At 42.6% G+C, this 19,066-nt stretch overlaps 1 pseudogene; it reads left to right on the top strand.

Annotated features, from left to right (window-relative positions):
* Positions 1-5,705: 5,705 nt before the first annotated feature.
* Positions 5,706-18,702, top strand: LOC138796024 (cytochrome P450 2K1-like; annotated as a pseudogene).
* Positions 18,703-19,066: the final 364 nt, after the last annotated feature.

The raw sequence follows: 19,066 nt of genomic DNA, 5'->3' as shown, positions 1-19,066 counted from the left end.
ATTTGAGGATAGGATTTTTGGAGAACTGACCAATGTTTACGGATCACGTAATCAATGCGTGGGCTGAGAGGGTGATATTGGCGGACAAATGGGATACGTTTCAGATTAGCATTAGAGTCTTCACTACGTGTGGGGCTATTTCTAGCCTCCTGGAGAATCTGTTTGGGGTAACCTCTATTGGAAAATTTTTGTTCCATTTCATTAAGCCGTGTTTCCCGTGTCGCGGGGTCAGTGACTATGCGTCTCACACGTTGAAACTGCGACTTAGGGATGGCTTTTTTTATACTGTCTGGGTGTGCGCTCATGTAGTGGAGTAAACTGTTACGGTCTGTCGTTTTGCGGAAGAGATCTGTCATGAGGCCCCCGTCAGTATTTTTGGTGACCCTGGTGTCCAGGTAGTCGACTGTTTCGGTACTGCAGTTCATGGTGAACTGCAGTTCAGGCCATATCGAGTTGAGATGTGCAAAGAATGCATCAAGGCTGTTGCGTGGCCCCTCCCATATGAAAAAAATATCGTCGATAAATCTGTGCCAAATTTTGGCATATCTGCAGAAATCGGTGTGTGTGTGTGTGTGTGTATATACATGATTTTCCTCAAAAAATGCCATATAGGCATTTGCATAAGGGGGGGCCACGTTAGCGCCCATGGCCGAGCCACGGCACTGGAGGTAGTAGTTACCTTCAAACATGAAGTAGTTTTCGTACAGTACTATTTCTAGAAGGTCAAGGAGGTCAATTGGTCATGAGAGTAGGTGCTATCTTGTAAGAGCCACCTAGTGGCTGAAATGCCCTTCTGATGTTCTATGGACGTATAGAGGCTTACCACGTCGATGGTTACCAGCCATGTCCCGCTAGAGATACCTATGGTATTTCTCAGGATATCCAGGAACTGTGACGTGTCCAGTAGGAAGGAGGTAGTTTTTCTGATCAGTGGTGTAAGGATTTTTTCTAAGCATATAGACAGTGGACTCAGAGCAGAGTCTATAGATGCAACTATAGGTCTACCTGGGGGATTCGTCAGGGTTTTATGTACTTTGGGCAGAACGTAGATGACAGGTGTGATGGGATGGTTTTTTGTAAGATATGTTTTCATCTTAGTGTCAATGGTGCCCCTTTGTAAGTGTCTATCCAGGACCTCGTGGATTCTGTTTTGTATTTCAGATAGTGGTTTTTTTTTGTAGTTGTCTGTAAGTTGTAGTGTCAGACAGTTGTCTTAGGATTTCATTTCTGTAGGTGGTTGTGTCCATGATAACGATGGAGCCCCCCTTGTCCGCGAGTTTAATCTTGATGGTGGGGTCATCTATTAGATCTTTAAGGGCCTTGCATTCTGTAAGTGTCATGTTGTTCCTGATGTGCATGTCAGGGGAGTTAAAGGTACGGGTAACTCTCTCTACCTCTTGTTGTACCAACTGTGTAAAAGTTTCTACTGGGTGATAGGTACGAGGTGGAGAATATCTACTCGGGATTCTGAGTCCCAACATTTTTGGTGACAGTGCTGTGCCAACATCAGTGTGCATAACATCAGAGATAACATTATCATTCAATGATGAAAAATGAGCTTTCAGGCGTATATTCCGGTATAGTCTCTGCAATTCTAAGTCCAATTAAAAAGTATCAAATGGTCTCACTGAGCAAAAGGAGAGACCCTTCTGCAATAGTTCTATCTGTACATTGTCCAATGACTTAGAGGAAATATTAAGTACTATCGACTGTTCATTACCTGAGGTCGACTTTGCATTGGAGTCCCTGCGGCAGTGGTGTCTCCCCGCCCGCCTGGTCTTCTTGAACGGTTGCCCCTGCTGCGCCTGGGAAAAGGGTAACGGTTGCGCCCTGTGCCGGATGCCTCGCTGCTGGAACCGGATGAGCGATATCCACTTCTGACGTAGTGCGGTCGGGAATTTGCCAAGGGGTCCCGCCATCTGTATACTGTGTTCTTTAAATAGTCCTCGGAATCTCTCAGGAACTTCGTCCTCTTGATCTGCTCTGTTTCTTTCTTGTAGGAGTCGATCTGTTGTTCCAAGTTCTCTTTCAGGGTTTTGAAGTCTTCAGTAGTCAGAGTGTCACTCAATTGGAGTTCTGCAGCTTGAACCTTTTCACGGGTAGTGGCGATTTCCTTGTGCAGTCTATCTATGGTAAGTAAGATGATATCAAAGGAGCATTTGTTGAGGATGTGCTCGAAGTCTTTACAATAGGCCTCGTCGTCGGTAAAGAAAGTAGGTCTTAGCGGTACCCGTAGTCCTCTCGGGATTTTGCTCTGTGTGTGGTACTCTGTCAATGTTGCAGCGTGTAGTTCAAATGCGGTTCATTTCTTGGTTTCCCTCTCATGCTGCTCCATGTACCATTATGTCGCTCTATTTACCATAACGTCGCTTCACCTAATATGATGCCGCTCTACTCACCGTACTTCGCTGTATCTCCAAGAAGCTTCAAGCCGACACACAGCATTCTTCAGGCGCATGCGCCGGAGCGCACACACTTCTGTAACGATCTGGACTTCAGTTACTACGAACACAGTTAATTATGACGCCGGGACTCGGTCACCCTCGCTCCCCACTACTCTTGGTGTCCCCTCGCCCCTTCCCCACTATACCTCCCCTGTAGGATGGACAGCTATCATGTTATGTTGTGCTCTGTATCCGGATGTGACAATGTTTTAATTTATGAACATGTGCTTTTGTTTACTATGTCACGTCATTATGACGTCACTAATTAGTCACTCCCCTTACTGTTTCGCGGTCTTTCTGTACCTATTTAAACTGTCTGTATACACTACTACATCGAACTGATGAAGGCAATATGCCGAAACGCGTCCTCCTGTACTGTGTGATGTTTTGCACATAATAGATAAGCAGATTTAAATTTGATTTTGAATTTCTTCTACATTACGTCTGGGACGCCATCCCACCACGAGCACCACCACCGCAGCAGTGCCGTCTCCACCACTACTTCAAGCCTTTTACTATAGACATCTCTAGGATTGTTATGACTACATATAGCTTGCACAAATACTAATTATTATGAAGATTGCTGAATCACTAACAAATATATAGTTATATATACTTAACGCTTTAATACAAGTAAAATATTATTGGCTATTACTAACGTCCGACCCAAATACTTACAATGGAGCATGTCTCTTGCAACTGGATGGAGATTTCAGTGAGCTGGGAAGTTTGGGGTTAATCTAAAGGGGTACTCCAGAGAGGAAAAAATGTTTAAAAATCTACGGGTTTTAGAAAGTTATACAGATTTTTTTAATACCTTATATTTAATAAATGGAAGCCTTTAAAGGGTCACTTTTTTCTTTTAAATCAATTGGTGTCAAAAAGTTACTGTATATATATTTGTAATTTACTTCTATTTAAAAATCTCAAGCCTTCCAGTACTTATCATCTGCTGTATGTTTTGCAGGAAGTGGTGTATTCTTTCCAGTCTGACACAGTGCTTCCATCTGCCACCTCTGTCCATTCCGGAAACTGCCCATAGTAGTATCAGATCCCTATAGAAAACCGTTCCTTACATGGACAGAGGTGGCAGCAGAGAGCACTGCGTCAGAATGGAAATAATACACCATTTCCTGCAGGACATACAGCAGCTGACGAGTATTGGAAGACTTAAGATTATTGAACAGAAGCTATTTACAAATTTATGTAACTTTCTTATACCAATCGATTAAAAAAAAATCCCTGAAATACCCATTTAAGCTTAACCCCTTAACGACATTGGGCGTAAATTTACGCCCTGATGCCGGTAAGAGAGTTCAGAGCGGGGCCGCGTGGCGACCCCGCTCTGAACCGCGGCGGTCCCGGGTGCCGCGTGTAGCCCGGGACCGTAGGTATTAGCGGGCACGGTCCGATCGCCGTGCCCGCTAATACAGTAATCAGATGCAGCTGTCAAACATGACAGCTGCATCCGATTACCGGATTCAGCCGTTCCCTGGTGTCTAGTGGAGGAGATCGCTCCTCCGGGATGTTATCCCGGAGGAGCGATCTCCGTTTCTGAAGCCAGCCGGGGACCGCTCCAAGATGGCGCCGTCCCCGACTCGGCACTCGTTTACTTCCGGCTGCAGCAGCTGAAAGCAAACGAGTGCCGATCTCATGGATCTCTGCAGCATATCTATGCTGCAGAGATCTCTATGAGAGATCAAAGCACTTATACTAGAAGTCCCCCAGGAGGGCTTCTAGTATAAGTGTTAAAGTAAAAAAAAAAAGTGTCATTATTAATAAAAAGCCCCCTCCCCTAATAAAAGTCTGAATCACCCCCCTTTTCCCAGGTTATAAATAAAAGTAAATAAATAAACAAACATGTTTGCTATCGCCGCGTGCGTAATCGCCCAAACTATTAATTAATCCCATTCCTGATCTCGTACGGTAAACTGCGTAAGCGCAAAAAAATCCCAAAGTGCAAAATTGCGCATTTTTGGTCGCATCAAATCCAGAAAAATTGTAATAAAAAGCGATCAAAAAGTCGTATATGCGCAATCAAGGTACCAATAGAAAGATCACATCATGGCGCAAAAAATGACACCTCACACAGCCCCATAGACCAAAGGATAAAAGTGCTATAACCCTGGGAATGGAGCGATTTTAAGTGACGTATATTTGTTGACAATGGTTTAAATTTTTTACAGGCCATCAGATACAATAAAAGTAATACATGTTACATATCGTTTTAATCGTAACGACTTGAGGAACATATATAACAAGTCAGTTTTACCCCAGGGTGAATGGCGTAAAAACACATTTCCCCCAAATAAACAAAATGCTTTTTTTTTTTCAATTTCGCCACACTTTGAATTTTTTTCTGGTTTCGCAGTGTACTTTATGCAAAAATTCAGCCTGTCATTGCAAAGTACAATTAGTGACGCAAAAAATAAGGGCTCATGTGGGTTTCTAGGTGGAAAAATGCAAGTGCTATGGCCTTTTAAGCACAAGGAGGAAAAAACTAAAACGCAAAAATCGAAATTGGCTCTGTCCTTAAAGGGTTAAAGCGTAACTGTCATTTCAGGGCCATTTTTCTGAAAACATTAAATATCAACAGTACAAGCGATTTTAAGAAACTCTGTAATAGGTTTTATGTACTAAAAGAGTTTCCTTCTGTAGTGAAAAAGCAATCTCCCAGCCTCCCCCCTCACAACAAATGAAGCAGGATTTCTGTCTCCATTATGTGGCTATGGAGAGGGGAGGGGCTGTTAGGAGTGACTGAGCACGGAGCAGTCCTGCACAGCACAACACCCTGCAATCTTCTCTCAGTAGGTTCATAGATAAGCACTGACCTTTCTGACCCCAGCATCCTGCGTTTTAGGTGCCCAGAGAGTCTACAAACAGCTGACCTTAATGTCACCTCTTCCTGCTCCCTCATCTCCCTCAGCCCCTCCCCCCTTCATAGGCTTACAATGGAGAGAGCAGAACCCGTCTTCACTGGCTTCTCTGTAATGAAGACGTGTTTGCCTGATAATACACAGATAAGAAGTCAGGGGGGGGGGGCTGGGAAATTGCTTCTTGAGTACAGAAAGAGGCTTTTTTGGCTGATGAAACCTATTACAGAGTTTCTTAAAATCGCTTAGACTACTGATTTCTGCAATAAAAAAGAACATGACAGTTACGCTTTAAGCATGAGTTATAAACATATTTTTACAAGCTCAATTTATAAACATTTTCCATAGTTTATAAGTCCCTTTTCTACCCGCAGGTTCCTCTGAGGATATGTTGCCCTTTGACCCAGTCTCAGTTCTATTATCCATCATAGTATGTATTTTCTTGATAACTGTTTTATACAAAGAGAAGGAAGATGTTCCTCAGAATTATCCTCCTGGGCCAAAGCCGTTGCCGATAATCGGGAATATGCTCAGCTTGAATGTTCATAAACCTTACTTATCATTCCAAGAGGTAAGATCCAAAGATCAATGACAGTTCAGTGATCTATTGATTCCTTTTAATGTTGATATCATCTACAAGGAAATTTTCCTACTTCTGATTGTCCAGTTATTGAGTGACCGGATCACTTCCTTGACCGTCTAGTATGGATATAATTTTCGACAAGTACTGGTCCTGTTATAGCAACACATGGTGGACCTATAAACTGGACCAGGTTTTCATCTCATATTCCTATAGGCACCAAATGCCTGTAACCTTATCACCACTATATCAGTGTGGCTGCACCTACAAAACTATCATATTACATTAAAAAAAATGTATAAAAATCCATGTTTATCAGTAGAGATGAGCGAACCTGGAGCATGCTCGAGTCCATCCGAACCCGAACTTTCGGGATTTGATTAGTGGTGGCTGCTGAAGTTGGATAAAGCCCTAAGGCTATGTGGAAAACATGGATATAGTCATTGGCTGTATCCATGTTTTCCAGACAACCTTAGAGCTTTATCCAAGTTCAGCAGCCGCTGCTAATCAAATGGCGAACGTTTGGGTTTGGATGGACTCGAACCCGAACCCGGTTCGCTCATCTCTATTTATCAGCCATACATCTCCCCGTGTAACACGGCATGTGTGCCTGATGAATGATGGAAGCGAGGAATTACATAATATAACAATATGACGTACGTACAGTATATCATGGCGGCCTGGGCGTGCAGTTACAGGCAGACTATAAAGGAAGCTCAGAAGCTCCGCTTGATTACAGATGGCAAACACTCCCTATTAATTAAAGCCTACCTGTCATTAACACTTTTAAATTCAAAATTAAAAGTAGATGTGATATAAGGCAAGTTTGAAATATACATTCATTATTTTATTTTATTTTTGGTTATCATGGAGAACACGACACTTCCTGTGTTCTGACTTTTTTTTTCTTCGAAGAGTCAGAAAACAGGAAGTTCCGTTTTTCCCAGGTCATCTGAGCGCTCACAGAGAAGGCAGTCATTTAATTGACGGACGCATTGAGCTGTGACTCTCTGTACTGGCCGGAATTTACGTGTTTAGTCTATATTTTTTCAACTAGCACTAGACTAAAAAGCTTTAGGAGACTGGACCTGGAATTCTGGTAAGTATATCTTTTTTTTTTAAGCATGATAACAAACAAAATAAATAAATAATAATGAATGTAAATTGCAAACTTACTTTATTTTACATCTACTATTTAGATTTTGAAAGTTATAACAACAATAACACTTTAAGCCTCTTAAAGGCATAGTCCCATCTAAAACTAGTGAATTATATTTTATACTGCAGCTGGCTAAGAAGTACGGCCCAGTGTTCAGCATAAAGGCAGGAGTCCAGAAGATGGTTGTGCTGTGCTGATATGACACCGTGAAAGAAGCTCTTGTCAATTACGCAGATGAGTTTGCTGACAGACCGGCTGTGCCTGCTTTCATGGAGGCAACAAGAGGACACGGTAACATTTCTATAGAATACTTTATTGTTACCTAGATAATTCAGAAGTCAAGATGAGCTGTTAGGCGGTTTGGCCACTTTTTATTTAGGATCCATATTTATATAATTTAACCTCTTATGGACGAATAACGTACCTGATACATCATGGAGTCCCTATGGGGGTACAGAGAAGGCTCACAACCTCAGCTGTTAAACCCAATTGTGTGCTCTTGCTAATTAACCATTTAAATGTCACTGTCAGCATTTAAATGGCTTGTAAAAAGCCATCCCTGGTGGTCTGGTGGGGGGCTCGCCAAAGATGTGATTGCGGCAAACCGATCCATAATACTTACAGCCCAGGTCCTCTTGTGGTTTTCCGGCTCCCAGCAGCCTGAAGCCATCGAGGCCAGTAAACATAGATGTCTATCATTGTAATCATAACCTAATCATATAAATAACAGTTTTATTTATTTACTCTTTATTTTTATTTATTTATTTATTGTTTTCACCATGATTCCTGGCTTAACATGACCACATAATGAAATTGGGTCCTAGGTATGTGGCTGGGCATGAGGAATGGGGAAGGGCATAGATTGTATTCACTATCTCTTCTTCAGGTCTTGTCTTCACTAATGGACATAACTGGAAAACAATGAGGCGGTTCACTCTTTCTACATTACGAGATTTCGGGATGGGGAAGAGAACCATAGAAGACAAGATCAATGAGGAATCAAATCATTTACTGGAAAGAATCAAATCCTACAAAGGTAACACACTAGTATTACGTAAGACTTGACAAAGCGCTAAGGTTTCGCGCCTCAGCGCTTTGTCAAGTCTTACGTAAGACTTGACAAAGCACTGAGGCGTGAAACCGTTGTCTGCTGAGCTCCCGCACCGCTACAACTGTTCCCTCCTTGTTATGTGTGAATAAATCCACCAAAGATCTACTAAGCGGGTGAGTGCTTGGATTCATTTCTCCTTCGTTACATTGTATCACCACTGCTCTGTCCGAGCACCCCCTACACAGATCAGTGTGTTTGTTAGACTCACTCCCGGGACTAGTTAGCTTCATCTGTGTGGCCTGTAATCAGGCAGTGCCGGCACCTGTATCTACCAGTTTTTGCATAACTGCTATAATACTGCTCCTATATACAAGAATATAACTACTATAATACTGCTCCTATATACAAGAATATAACTACTATAATACTGCTTCTATATACAAGAATATAACTACTATAATACTGCTCCTATATACAGGAATATAACTACTATAATACTGCTCCTATATACAAGAATATAACTACTATAATACTGCTCCTATATACAAGAATATAACTACTATAATACCGCTCCTATATACAAGAATATAACTACTATAATACTGCTCCTATATACAAGAATATAACTACTATAATACTGCTCCTATATACAAGAATATAACTACTATAATACTGCTTCTATATACAAGAATATAACTACTATAATACTGCTCCTATATACAGGAATATAACTACTATAATACTGCTCCTATATACAAGAATATAACTACTATAATACTGCTCCTATATACAAGAATATAAGTACTATAATACTGCTCCTATATACAAGAATATAACTACTATAATACTGCTCCTATATACAAGAATACAACTTCTATAATGCTGCCTATAGCTTTACAGTTTGACCTACTCTTTTCCCCTTTAGGTGAACCCTTTGACAACTCCAGGATAATGAACGCTGCTGTCGGTAACATCATTGTATCTATATTACTCGGCCATCGTTTTGACTATGGTGATCCAAAACTTCAAAGACTTTTGACCATAATAATGAACAACATGGAGGCTCTTGGTAGCCCTATGGCCTTGGTAAATGTATTGTTTTCATAGTATTTTATGTAGTCTTTGGTTCAGAGGTCAATACTTGAGATCTTACTACCATAGCAAACATAAATAGTCAGCAAGTTTTCTAGTTTTCTTAATCACTCATTTTCATGATTCTAGTACGTTTCCCCATGTTTGCGCATGTAGAGACTATGTTCCTGTTCAAGTTTTTACCACCATTTAGAATGGGGATAAGAACAATCTTTTCTGAGACAATCTGAATCTCTGCATGGCTCTTTTGAAACTGAGATCCCAAAATACCGTGTATCAATATCCTTATCACAGATCCTATACTAGCAGAACTACAATGACTACATTGTCCAAGTAGCAGATCCTCTGAATAAAGTAAAGCATGGAAGCCACGTGGTCTCTAGGCTCAGTCAGAGGCCGTCTTCGGTCCATGTTCACATTCTCCCATTTGTTTTTCTATATCTGTAATTCCACTCCCATCTTCTCTCTTCTTCCTCACAAATAAGCAAAGGAGAAAAAATAACCAAAATAACCAAAGGCCATACCCAGTGATGTCAGCGCTCCAATAAAAAGGAGGAATGCAGAAGTAAAAAATAAGCACATTTTTTTTTGGAATGTACACAGATATGACGCATTTCAGGAGGCTTGCTTCCTTCCTTAGATATAGGGGGAGATATATCAGCGTACACCACAGAAGATGGGCAGATTCGCTCCCTTTCTGTGGTGTACACCAGTTGTATCCTCTGCTTGCCTGATGGGTGAGATGGAAACGAGGTATGGCCTCCTCCCGTGCCAGATTTACCATAAATCATTATACAAACCTACATGTCCTCCTGAGCAGGTGTAGATTTGTTTCCCAATGCCTGCCCAAGTCCATGTACTCAACAAATAAAGAAAATATTTAGCGGCACTCACCTTAACCCCTTAGTGACCGTCGATACGGGTTTTTACGGCAGTCACTAAGGGGCCTTATTCTGCTGCCATCAGCTTTTTACGGCGATGGCAGAGAATAAGATAGCGGGGCCGGGAAGGTAGGTAGTGGAGAGCATAAGGTAGTGATCGGGGACCCCCCTGTGGGGTCCGGGTACAAGCGATCAGCGGTATTTACTATATACCGCTGATCGCTTGTGCCATGTGGAGCACGGCACTTTTTATCCCCTGTCACCATAAATGATTGGTGACGGGATAAAAAGTGATGTCAGTCCCCCCCCCCCCAGTCACCCCCGTCCCACAGTCACCCCCCCCCCTGCCCCATATACTCACCAGATCCAGGGAGCTCCTTCCTCCTCGGCGTCCAGGCTGGTTATGAAGTGCGCCTTATAACCAGCCAACTCTGAAAATTTAAAGTGACAGAGAACAATTTGGTCTCTGTCACTTATCTATGATTACTGCGATAGAAAATATCACAGTAATCATAGTAATACAGTGAAAATGAATGTATAAAAGTACAAAAAGTGACAAACATACAAAAAAATTAAACACACACTTTTAATTATAGTAATAATTGCAGTTTACTCCCAAATTACCCCGATTACCCGTAACTACCGCAGGTTGCCCGTAACCACCTCAGGTTGCCCATAACCGCCCCAGGTTGCCCATAACCACCAGACGTTGACCGTAACCACCCTAAATTGCCAGTGACCCCCTCAGGTTGCCCGTAATCACCCCAGATTACATGCAACCCCCGCACGTCACCACTGATCACCGCACATCGCCTTTGACCACCGCACGTCGCCACTGACCATCGCGCGTCGCCACTGACCATCGCACGTCGCCACTGACCACCGCATGTCGATTCTGACCACCACACTTTGCCTCTAACCACCCCAAATTGCCAATGACCCCCTCCAGATTGCCGTAACCACGCCAGATTACAGGTACCCACCCCAGATTACCTATAAGCACTTCAGTTTATCCGTAACCACCCCAGATTGTCCGTAACCACCCCAGATTGTCTGTAACCACCCCAGATTGTCCGTAATCACCGTAGATTGTCCGTAACCAACCCATGTTGCCTGTAACCACCTCATGTTGCCAAGTAACCACCCCACATAGCCTGTAACCACCCCACATAGCCTGTAACCACCCCATGTTGCCTGTAACCACCCCACGTTTCCTGTAACCACAGCAGGTTAACTGTAACCACCCTAGATTGTCTGTAACCACAGAAGGTTGTTCGTATCAACCCCACGTTGCCTGTAACCACCCCATGTTGTCCATAACAACCCCACCTTACCTGTAACCACCCCAGGTTGCCGTAACCACAGAAGGTTGTCCGTATCCACCCCTGGTTGCCCGTAACCACCCCACGTTGCCCATAACCACCCCACAATTCCTGTAACCAAAGCAGGTTGCCTGTAACCACCCTAGGTTGTCTGTAACCACAGCAGGTTGTCCGTATCCACCCCACGTTGCCTGTAACCACCCCATGTTGCCCGTAACAACCCCACCTTGCCTGTAACTACCCCAGGTTGCTGTAACCACAGCATGTTGTCTGTGACCACCCCATGTTGACCGTGACCACCCCAGGTTGCCCGTAGCCACCTCCAGATTACCCGTAACCACCCCAGGTTGCCCGTAACCACCTTTAGATTACTCGTAACCACCCCAGGTTGCCCGTAACCACCCCACATTACCTGTAATCTCATTTTTTTAAATTTTATTTTAGTAACTGCGCTATTCTAATAACTATTACTAGCTGCGGTTTTGCTCCAGCAAATTGGCGCTCCCTTCCTTCTGAACCATGCTGTGTGCCCATACAGTGGTTTATGCCCACATATGGGTTACCGTTCTACTCAGGAGAACCTGCGTTACAGATTTTGGGGTACATTTTTTCTCCTGTTTCTTGTGAAATTTAGAAATTTCTAACTAAACCAACATATTATTGGAAAAAATTGAGTTTTTCATTTTTACTGGCCAATTTTGAATACTTTCCTCTAATACCTGTGGGGTCAAAATGCTCATCCTACCCCATGATGAATTCTTTGAGGGGTATACTTTCTAAAATGGGGTGACTTATGGGGGGTTCACTCTATTGGCACTACAGGGGCTCTGCAAACGCACCTGGCACTCAGAAACTTCTTCAGCAAAATCTGCATTGGAAAAGCTAATTGGCGCTCCTTCCCTTCTGAGCCTCGCTGTGTGCTCAAACAGTGGTTTATGCCTACATATGGGGTACCTTTTTACTCAGGAGAACCTGCGTTACAAATTTTGGGGTGCTTTTTCTCTCATGTTCCTTTTGAAAATGAGAAACTTTAATGTAAACGTATATATTATTGGAAAATTTTAATTTTCCATTTTTTTACGGCCTAATGGTGAATACTTTCCTCCAGCCCCTGTAGGGTTAATATGCTCATTATACCCCTACATGAATTCTTTAAGGTGTCTAGTTTCCAAAATGGGGTCACATATGGGGGTTTTCAGGATACAAGCCTTCTAAATCCATTTAAAAAAAGAACTGGTCCCTAAAAAAAAATCAGTTTTGGAAACTTTCACGAAAATGTGATAATTTACTGATAAATTTCTAAGCCCCATAACACCCTAAAAAAGTAAAATATGTCTACCAAATTATGTCAGAATAAAGAGGACATATTGGTAAGGTGACTTAGTAACTAATTTACGTGCTACGACTTTTTTTTTCTTTGAAGCAGAGAATTTCAAAGTTCATAAAATGCAATTTTTTTAAAAAAAATCATGATATTTTGATGTTTTTCACAAAAAAACACACAAAGTAGTGACCAAATTTTGCAACTAACATAAATTGCCATATGTGACGAAAAAACTATCTTAGAATCGCTAGCATACGTTAAAGCATCACTGAGCTGTAAACGCTTAAAGTGAGACAGGTCAGATTTTGAAAAATGAGCCCGGTCATTAAGGCCCAAACTAGCTGCAGCACGAAGGGGTTAAAATACACCTTTATTGAAGTATGAACAAGCTTTGCAGGAACATAGAGGACGCTTGCTTCCGTCCTACGACTGTTTCACGCCCTTCAGCACTTTCTCAAAGTGTCGGAGGGCGTGAAATGGTCATAGGCCAGGAGGGAGGGTCTTCTATGTTCCTGCAAAGCGTGTTCATATTTCAATAAAGGTGTATTTAACATTGAGTGCCACTGAAGATTTTTTTTTATTTGTTGATTTACAAACAGGAATACACCACTTGGTAAATCCATCCGGGCAAAAAGGGGCAGGGCTTTTTATAAGACTGATGTACTAGTATGCCAGTCTTTATAAATGCCCCCCTTAGTACATAGTACAATCTGATATGTGACAAGTAGGAATTAGCTAATTTAGGCATAAATGTTAGTGAATGGGACTTCTCTTATAGGCACCTACATATATAACCATAAGATGGCAGCAACATAGACACAAATAGACAAATTAAGGTAAGGAAAGGAAACACTGGTCCAGATTTACTATTGTAGTCAAATAGTAAGAAGGCTTTGTTTGAGTTTGAGGGAGGGGCTATGGTGTGTTTTTAAAAACATTTATTATTATTTTTTTTCTCACACTTTTGAGGTCCCCATTGGGGACTTTTACATACATATATTGGATTGCATTCACTGATCATTACTATGCAATAGCATAGCAGGGATCAGTGTTATCGGCGATCTTCTGATAGAGCCTGCCTGTGGCAGAGACCCCCGGCCCACCACTAATGGTGAGGGCCCGGCTGCTGATTGCAGCTGGCCCCCACCTGCTAGGAAACTTATGTATAAATTTACGTCCTCCTGTATTAAGGTGCTGAGGGCGTAAATGTACGTCCATGGTCATTAAGGGGTTGAAGGCTGGTGTAAGTGAGCACTGATCTGCTAGATCAGTGCTTGTTTACAGAGCCTATTATGCATCTCAATTATGTAGCCATTAATGATGTCCTGCAGCCATTATTGATGCCGTGTGGCTTTATAAATCTTTTTATAAAAAATTATAAAAATGTTGCTTACCTATCCATGCTCGCCGCTACCCTTTTTGCTTGTTTGTGGCATTCCTTGCAACAACCCTCATCAACTCATCTCTGAAATGACAGGCTGCTCAGCAAATCACTGGCTAAGACTGGCACAGTCGGAGTCAGAAGTGTCAGACGCGGCTGCGGTGAGTGGGGAATCTCAGAAACAAACCAGAAAGACGCCAGGGGAGTGTGGCCGTTGGCTAGCAACCGACCATTTTATAACATGTTACAGGCCAGCGATCAGCTGAAGGTCGGCTCCTTAGCTGATTGTTGTCTTTATTACACAGTGCAATATTTGTTCCATTCTGCCTGATTGGGCAGATGGTTGTATTGTAATAGGGCCCTACGACTAGCATACTGAAGGCAGTGAATTGTTTTTGTGGTCCTTGCACATCCCAGACCCTCTAAGCAGATATCAGCAATACTGATCGGCTTTTCATGCAATATTCACAAATATTTGATAACTTTATTTTCTTCTTCACAGTTGTACAACTCCTTTCCATCCCTGATGTACTGGATTCCGGGAAGTCACAAAAACATCAGACCGACCATTGATGAATTACATTTATTTATTAGAGAGGTCTTTACACAACAAAGGGACCAACTGGATGTCAATGACCAGAGGAACTTGATAGATTGTTTTCTGGTCAAACAGAAAGAGGTAAAGTTATAATAAAGATTTGGTTGTGAAATGAAGAGCGTTGAAGAGGCCTTCCGGGCAAAGAATATCAACAAAATAGGTTGTCAATCACTGATCGGTGTGGTGCTGACACCCAGCATTAACACAAACAGCTGTTCCATGCCCGCACTACACAGTGAACGAGCAGGAAGCAGTGTAGTGGTGGCAACTTATAACTGCAGCTCAGATCCAGTTCAAGTCAATAACAGCTAAGCTGCAGTAGCTAGGTCCAGCCACTACACAGCGAAGAGATCCAACTGCTTTAAGCCCCAATCCCTGTGTAAGTTTAGAACAGCCGATCAACGGGGATGCTGGGTGTTAGCACTCCACCGATCCGAATTTGATGATCTATCCAATCTGTTTATCTGGAACCATTAATTGTAAGAGCTATAACCCTCAAACAGTAATGAAAGAGATAGATGGTTGACCTCAGGTAGATCAACCAAAATTAAAGCATATATATGTAAAAATTCAGTGGAGACACCATCACATGTTTCTCAATATCAGTGAGCTAGCCAGACCTTCTACTGTAAAGGAACAACCAAGCCAAGGAGGGTCTCCACCTTATAACACCTTCCTTGGGTTTTTCCCAAGTCCAGTCATTTTTGACTGTGGCTTGTTGGAAGGTGATTTCCTTGGCTGGAGAACCCCATTGGCTTGGTTGTTACTTCCTGGGAGAAGGTTTGGCTAGCTCACTAACATTTAGAACCATCTTGAACAGTAATGGTCATGGGCTTCCCACAAGCGTTCATATATAGTTTACTTAAGGCAGTAAACTATGTGCTCTTGGGCCATCAGACACTATCCTACAGCCTTGATGATCCTTTCACCCCCCTTTATGTTGGCATAATTTGTAGTATAATTTAATGGCCACCATCATTTTTACATGACTCCCCCTATTTTGCTTTCTGACAGACCTAGGGATGGGGGCGGTGACTTAGCTAATGTAAGGTTCGTAAATCATATGGAACCAAATCTATTTTTTTCTACATATGTGTCTGTAATGTTTTGCTCCTTTCAGGAGAAACCCCATGCTAAGGTATATTTCCATGATGAAAACCTCACATCTCTTGTTGTGGAATTGTTCGCTGCTGGAATAGAAACGACTGCTACCACACTGAGATGGGGACTGCTATTAATGATGAAGTATCCTGAGGTTCAAAGTATGGAGATATTACTACTCTCATTATTCTCTATGGGGCTGTGGAGGGAAACGGGAATTGTTAGTGATGATGGCACAGCCAGCACCTTTAAGAGATGAGATGAGCAACTACTGGCTGGAATGACCCCTGACGTACTAGTACATTTAGTTCCTAACCCTTTCATTATTGAATTATTGTATGATTTCCTGTATGCCTAGGATGCCAGACTTTCCTGTGTAGCTGACTTTCTTTGAACAGAAAAGAAAATCAGTATCTACCACATCCAGGCAGCTTTCAGATACCTTCTCTTCTCACCAAAAAAAATGCCATCCTTGTTAATCTACATTGTTTGCTGCTCAAGATTTTATATTAGACACAGGAGTGCAGTGATATCTAAGACAGAAGGAGAGCAGTGATATAGTATTTGAGTCCAAACATAAATAGGCTATAGAGTTCTAAAATTTCAATGACTCTCTCTCTTATTGAATAAAGTGTACTGTAGGTTCACATTGTTCTCTCCTCACTCTCACGTGTAAGAGCTGAAAGGAAGAAACATGGAAGAGAGAAATCACAAGGAGACAGGCCGAAGCTTTTTCTTATAGAAATACAATGAGACTTAAAGGGGTACTCTGGCATGGGGGTATTTTCCTGGTCTGGTCGGCGAGGGGGTGGTTATGGACGGCGGAGTTCACTTACCTCCCCGGTTTGAGCACCGGGTCCCGGATCGCGCTGCTCGGTACACCCATCCCGCGGCCGCTTCCTGGTGTGAGCTGCCGCACGAGACGTGACGTCTCAAGGCAGCTCAGCCATTCAGCGGCCGTAGCGTAGTCCCACCTTGGTCGCTGAATGGCTGCTCATGCGGCAGCTCACACCAGGAAGCGGCAGCGGGACGGTGCGATCCAGGACATGACGCTGGAACCGGGGAGGTAGGTGACCTCTGCCGTCCATAACCACCTCCTCCTCGGCCAGAGCAGAAAAATACCCCTGGGCCAGAGTACCCCTTTAATAGTGTTGGAGTACAGAAGTTATATTTGAGCTACAGAGCTCTATCATATTATGCACTTATATACCGTTTCTCCAAAAATAAGACCTAGCGGAGATTTTTCTGAATTGCTAAATATAAGGCCTCCCCCAAAATTAAGAACTAGCAAAGTTTTTATTTGGAAGCATGCCCGCAGAGCAGAACACCCGGGCATGCAACTGTGATTCTTTGTAGCCCACAACCATTGTCTCCTACTTTCACTGTCCATTGCAGAGCAGCTGCATGCAGGACATAAAGTTCGTCACCTACTTCAACCCCAATGTTCCCTTCTGCGGCCGTCACTTGTAAATGTGCAGGCAAGGCATTAAGATGCCGTTGCCTGCCACCATCCCCGTTGTTACCTACCACCAAATGTAGAGGTGCACACAGTCTGCCATTATCCCATTGCCTGCCATCATACAGTATGCTGTCCCTGCTGTGCTGTATGAGTGTGCTGTGGTGAGTGTCTCTGCTGTGCATGTGGCATGTAAATAATTCTTCATTGGAAAAATAAGACATTCCCTGAAAATAAGACCTAGTGCATCTTGAGAAGCATTATTTTCCAGGAAACAAGGTAGGACTAAAATAAGAGATAGTGTGGTATAAAAAGACTCCACCTCTCCTGTCTCTGCAAAATTAGAGGCATCATGGGAGATGTAGCCTGCTTTAGGAAATCCATATAATAGGGAGAGAAGACATCAAGATTGCAGACAACTAGAGATGACCGAAGTTGGATTTCTCTCCCCTAATATTTAAAAGAACTTCCACAATATACTCTAAAAGTAGCCATATTAACAAACAAAAAATACCAGAGTGCTTTTTTTAATGTGTAATTCTAGAAAAAAAAAAGCATAACTTCTTACTTTTATATCATATAGAAAACATTCAGAAAGAAATTGAAATGGTTATTGGTTCAGCCGAGCCTCAGGTAATGCATCGCCAACAAATGCCATATACTGACGCTGTTATCCATGAGATCCAGAGATTTGCCAATATTGTGCCAATGAATTTGCCACATCAGACTGCTCAAGATGTCACCCTGAAGGGCTTCTTCATACCAAAAGTAAGTGTGCTCATTTGAAGTACAGAGGGTTGGCTTGCCTCCTTGCTCCCCCTCCCATTCCTGCTTGATTGACCGTCAGCTAGAAAAACACCTGAACACACCGCACACACTAAATCTAGATCTAAGGATATAAGAAGGATACTAAAAGGGAATTCAGAACCCCTAAGGTTTTACCCATATAGTGCCCATATATTGTAGATGACCAAATTGTCTTCAACAAAAAAAACATGTATAAATCTTTGCAGGGGACTCACATCATTCCATCACTGACCTCCGTCCTACGAGATGCCAAATACTTCAAGAAACCAAACAAGTTTTATCCTGAACATTTTCTGGATTCTGATGGAAACTTTGTTAACAATGAGGCCTTTATACCATTTTCTGCTGGTGAGTAACATCAAAGTCAAGGTCCCAATCTACAGGTAGACACCTCAGCCACCAGACTCCATGATGGGTTCATACTGATACGTTCTCTCTGTTCTCCTTTCTGTAGGGAAGAGAATTTGTGCTGGAGAGAACTTGGCTAAGATGGAGCTTTTCCTCTTCTTTACAAAGCTGCTGCAGAACTTCACATTCAAGGCTCCTCCTGGAGCAAAGCTGGATCTCACCGCAGCCGTTGGCCTAACCACACCCCCACAGAAGCATCAGATCTGTGCAATTCCTCGAATTTAATGGACAGCATGTACATCTGTGAATTCCTTGAAGTTGCCTTATTAACTGGGATCCCTCAACATACATTATTAGTTCTGTAGTGACCATCATTGGTCATTGCAAAACGGGGGGGGGGGGGTCATGTTACTTACAGATTAATTCTTTCTTGGAGCATCACTGTCAGATAAATTATCTTTTGACAGGTGTGACAGCAAGTTAATGGTTAAAGGAAACCAATCACTTAAAAAATCACTGTGACGCTAAGGAAACGCTGCTACATGACCCAGCACCCTTCCGAAAGACATTCCTGTAGCCCACGCCTCTGCCCGGTATAAAGAGCATACTTAAAGTCTGCACTCTTTGTAAATGATCCCCAACTAGTCAT

The sequence above is a fragment of the Dendropsophus ebraccatus genome, chromosome 6 (assembly GCF_027789765.1).
Source record: "Dendropsophus ebraccatus isolate aDenEbr1 chromosome 6, aDenEbr1.pat, whole genome shotgun sequence".
NCBI lineage: Eukaryota > Metazoa > Chordata > Amphibia > Anura > Hylidae > Dendropsophus > Dendropsophus ebraccatus.
Note: the sequence above shows the minus strand (reverse complement) of the source record. Positions and strands in the feature narration are given on the sequence as shown.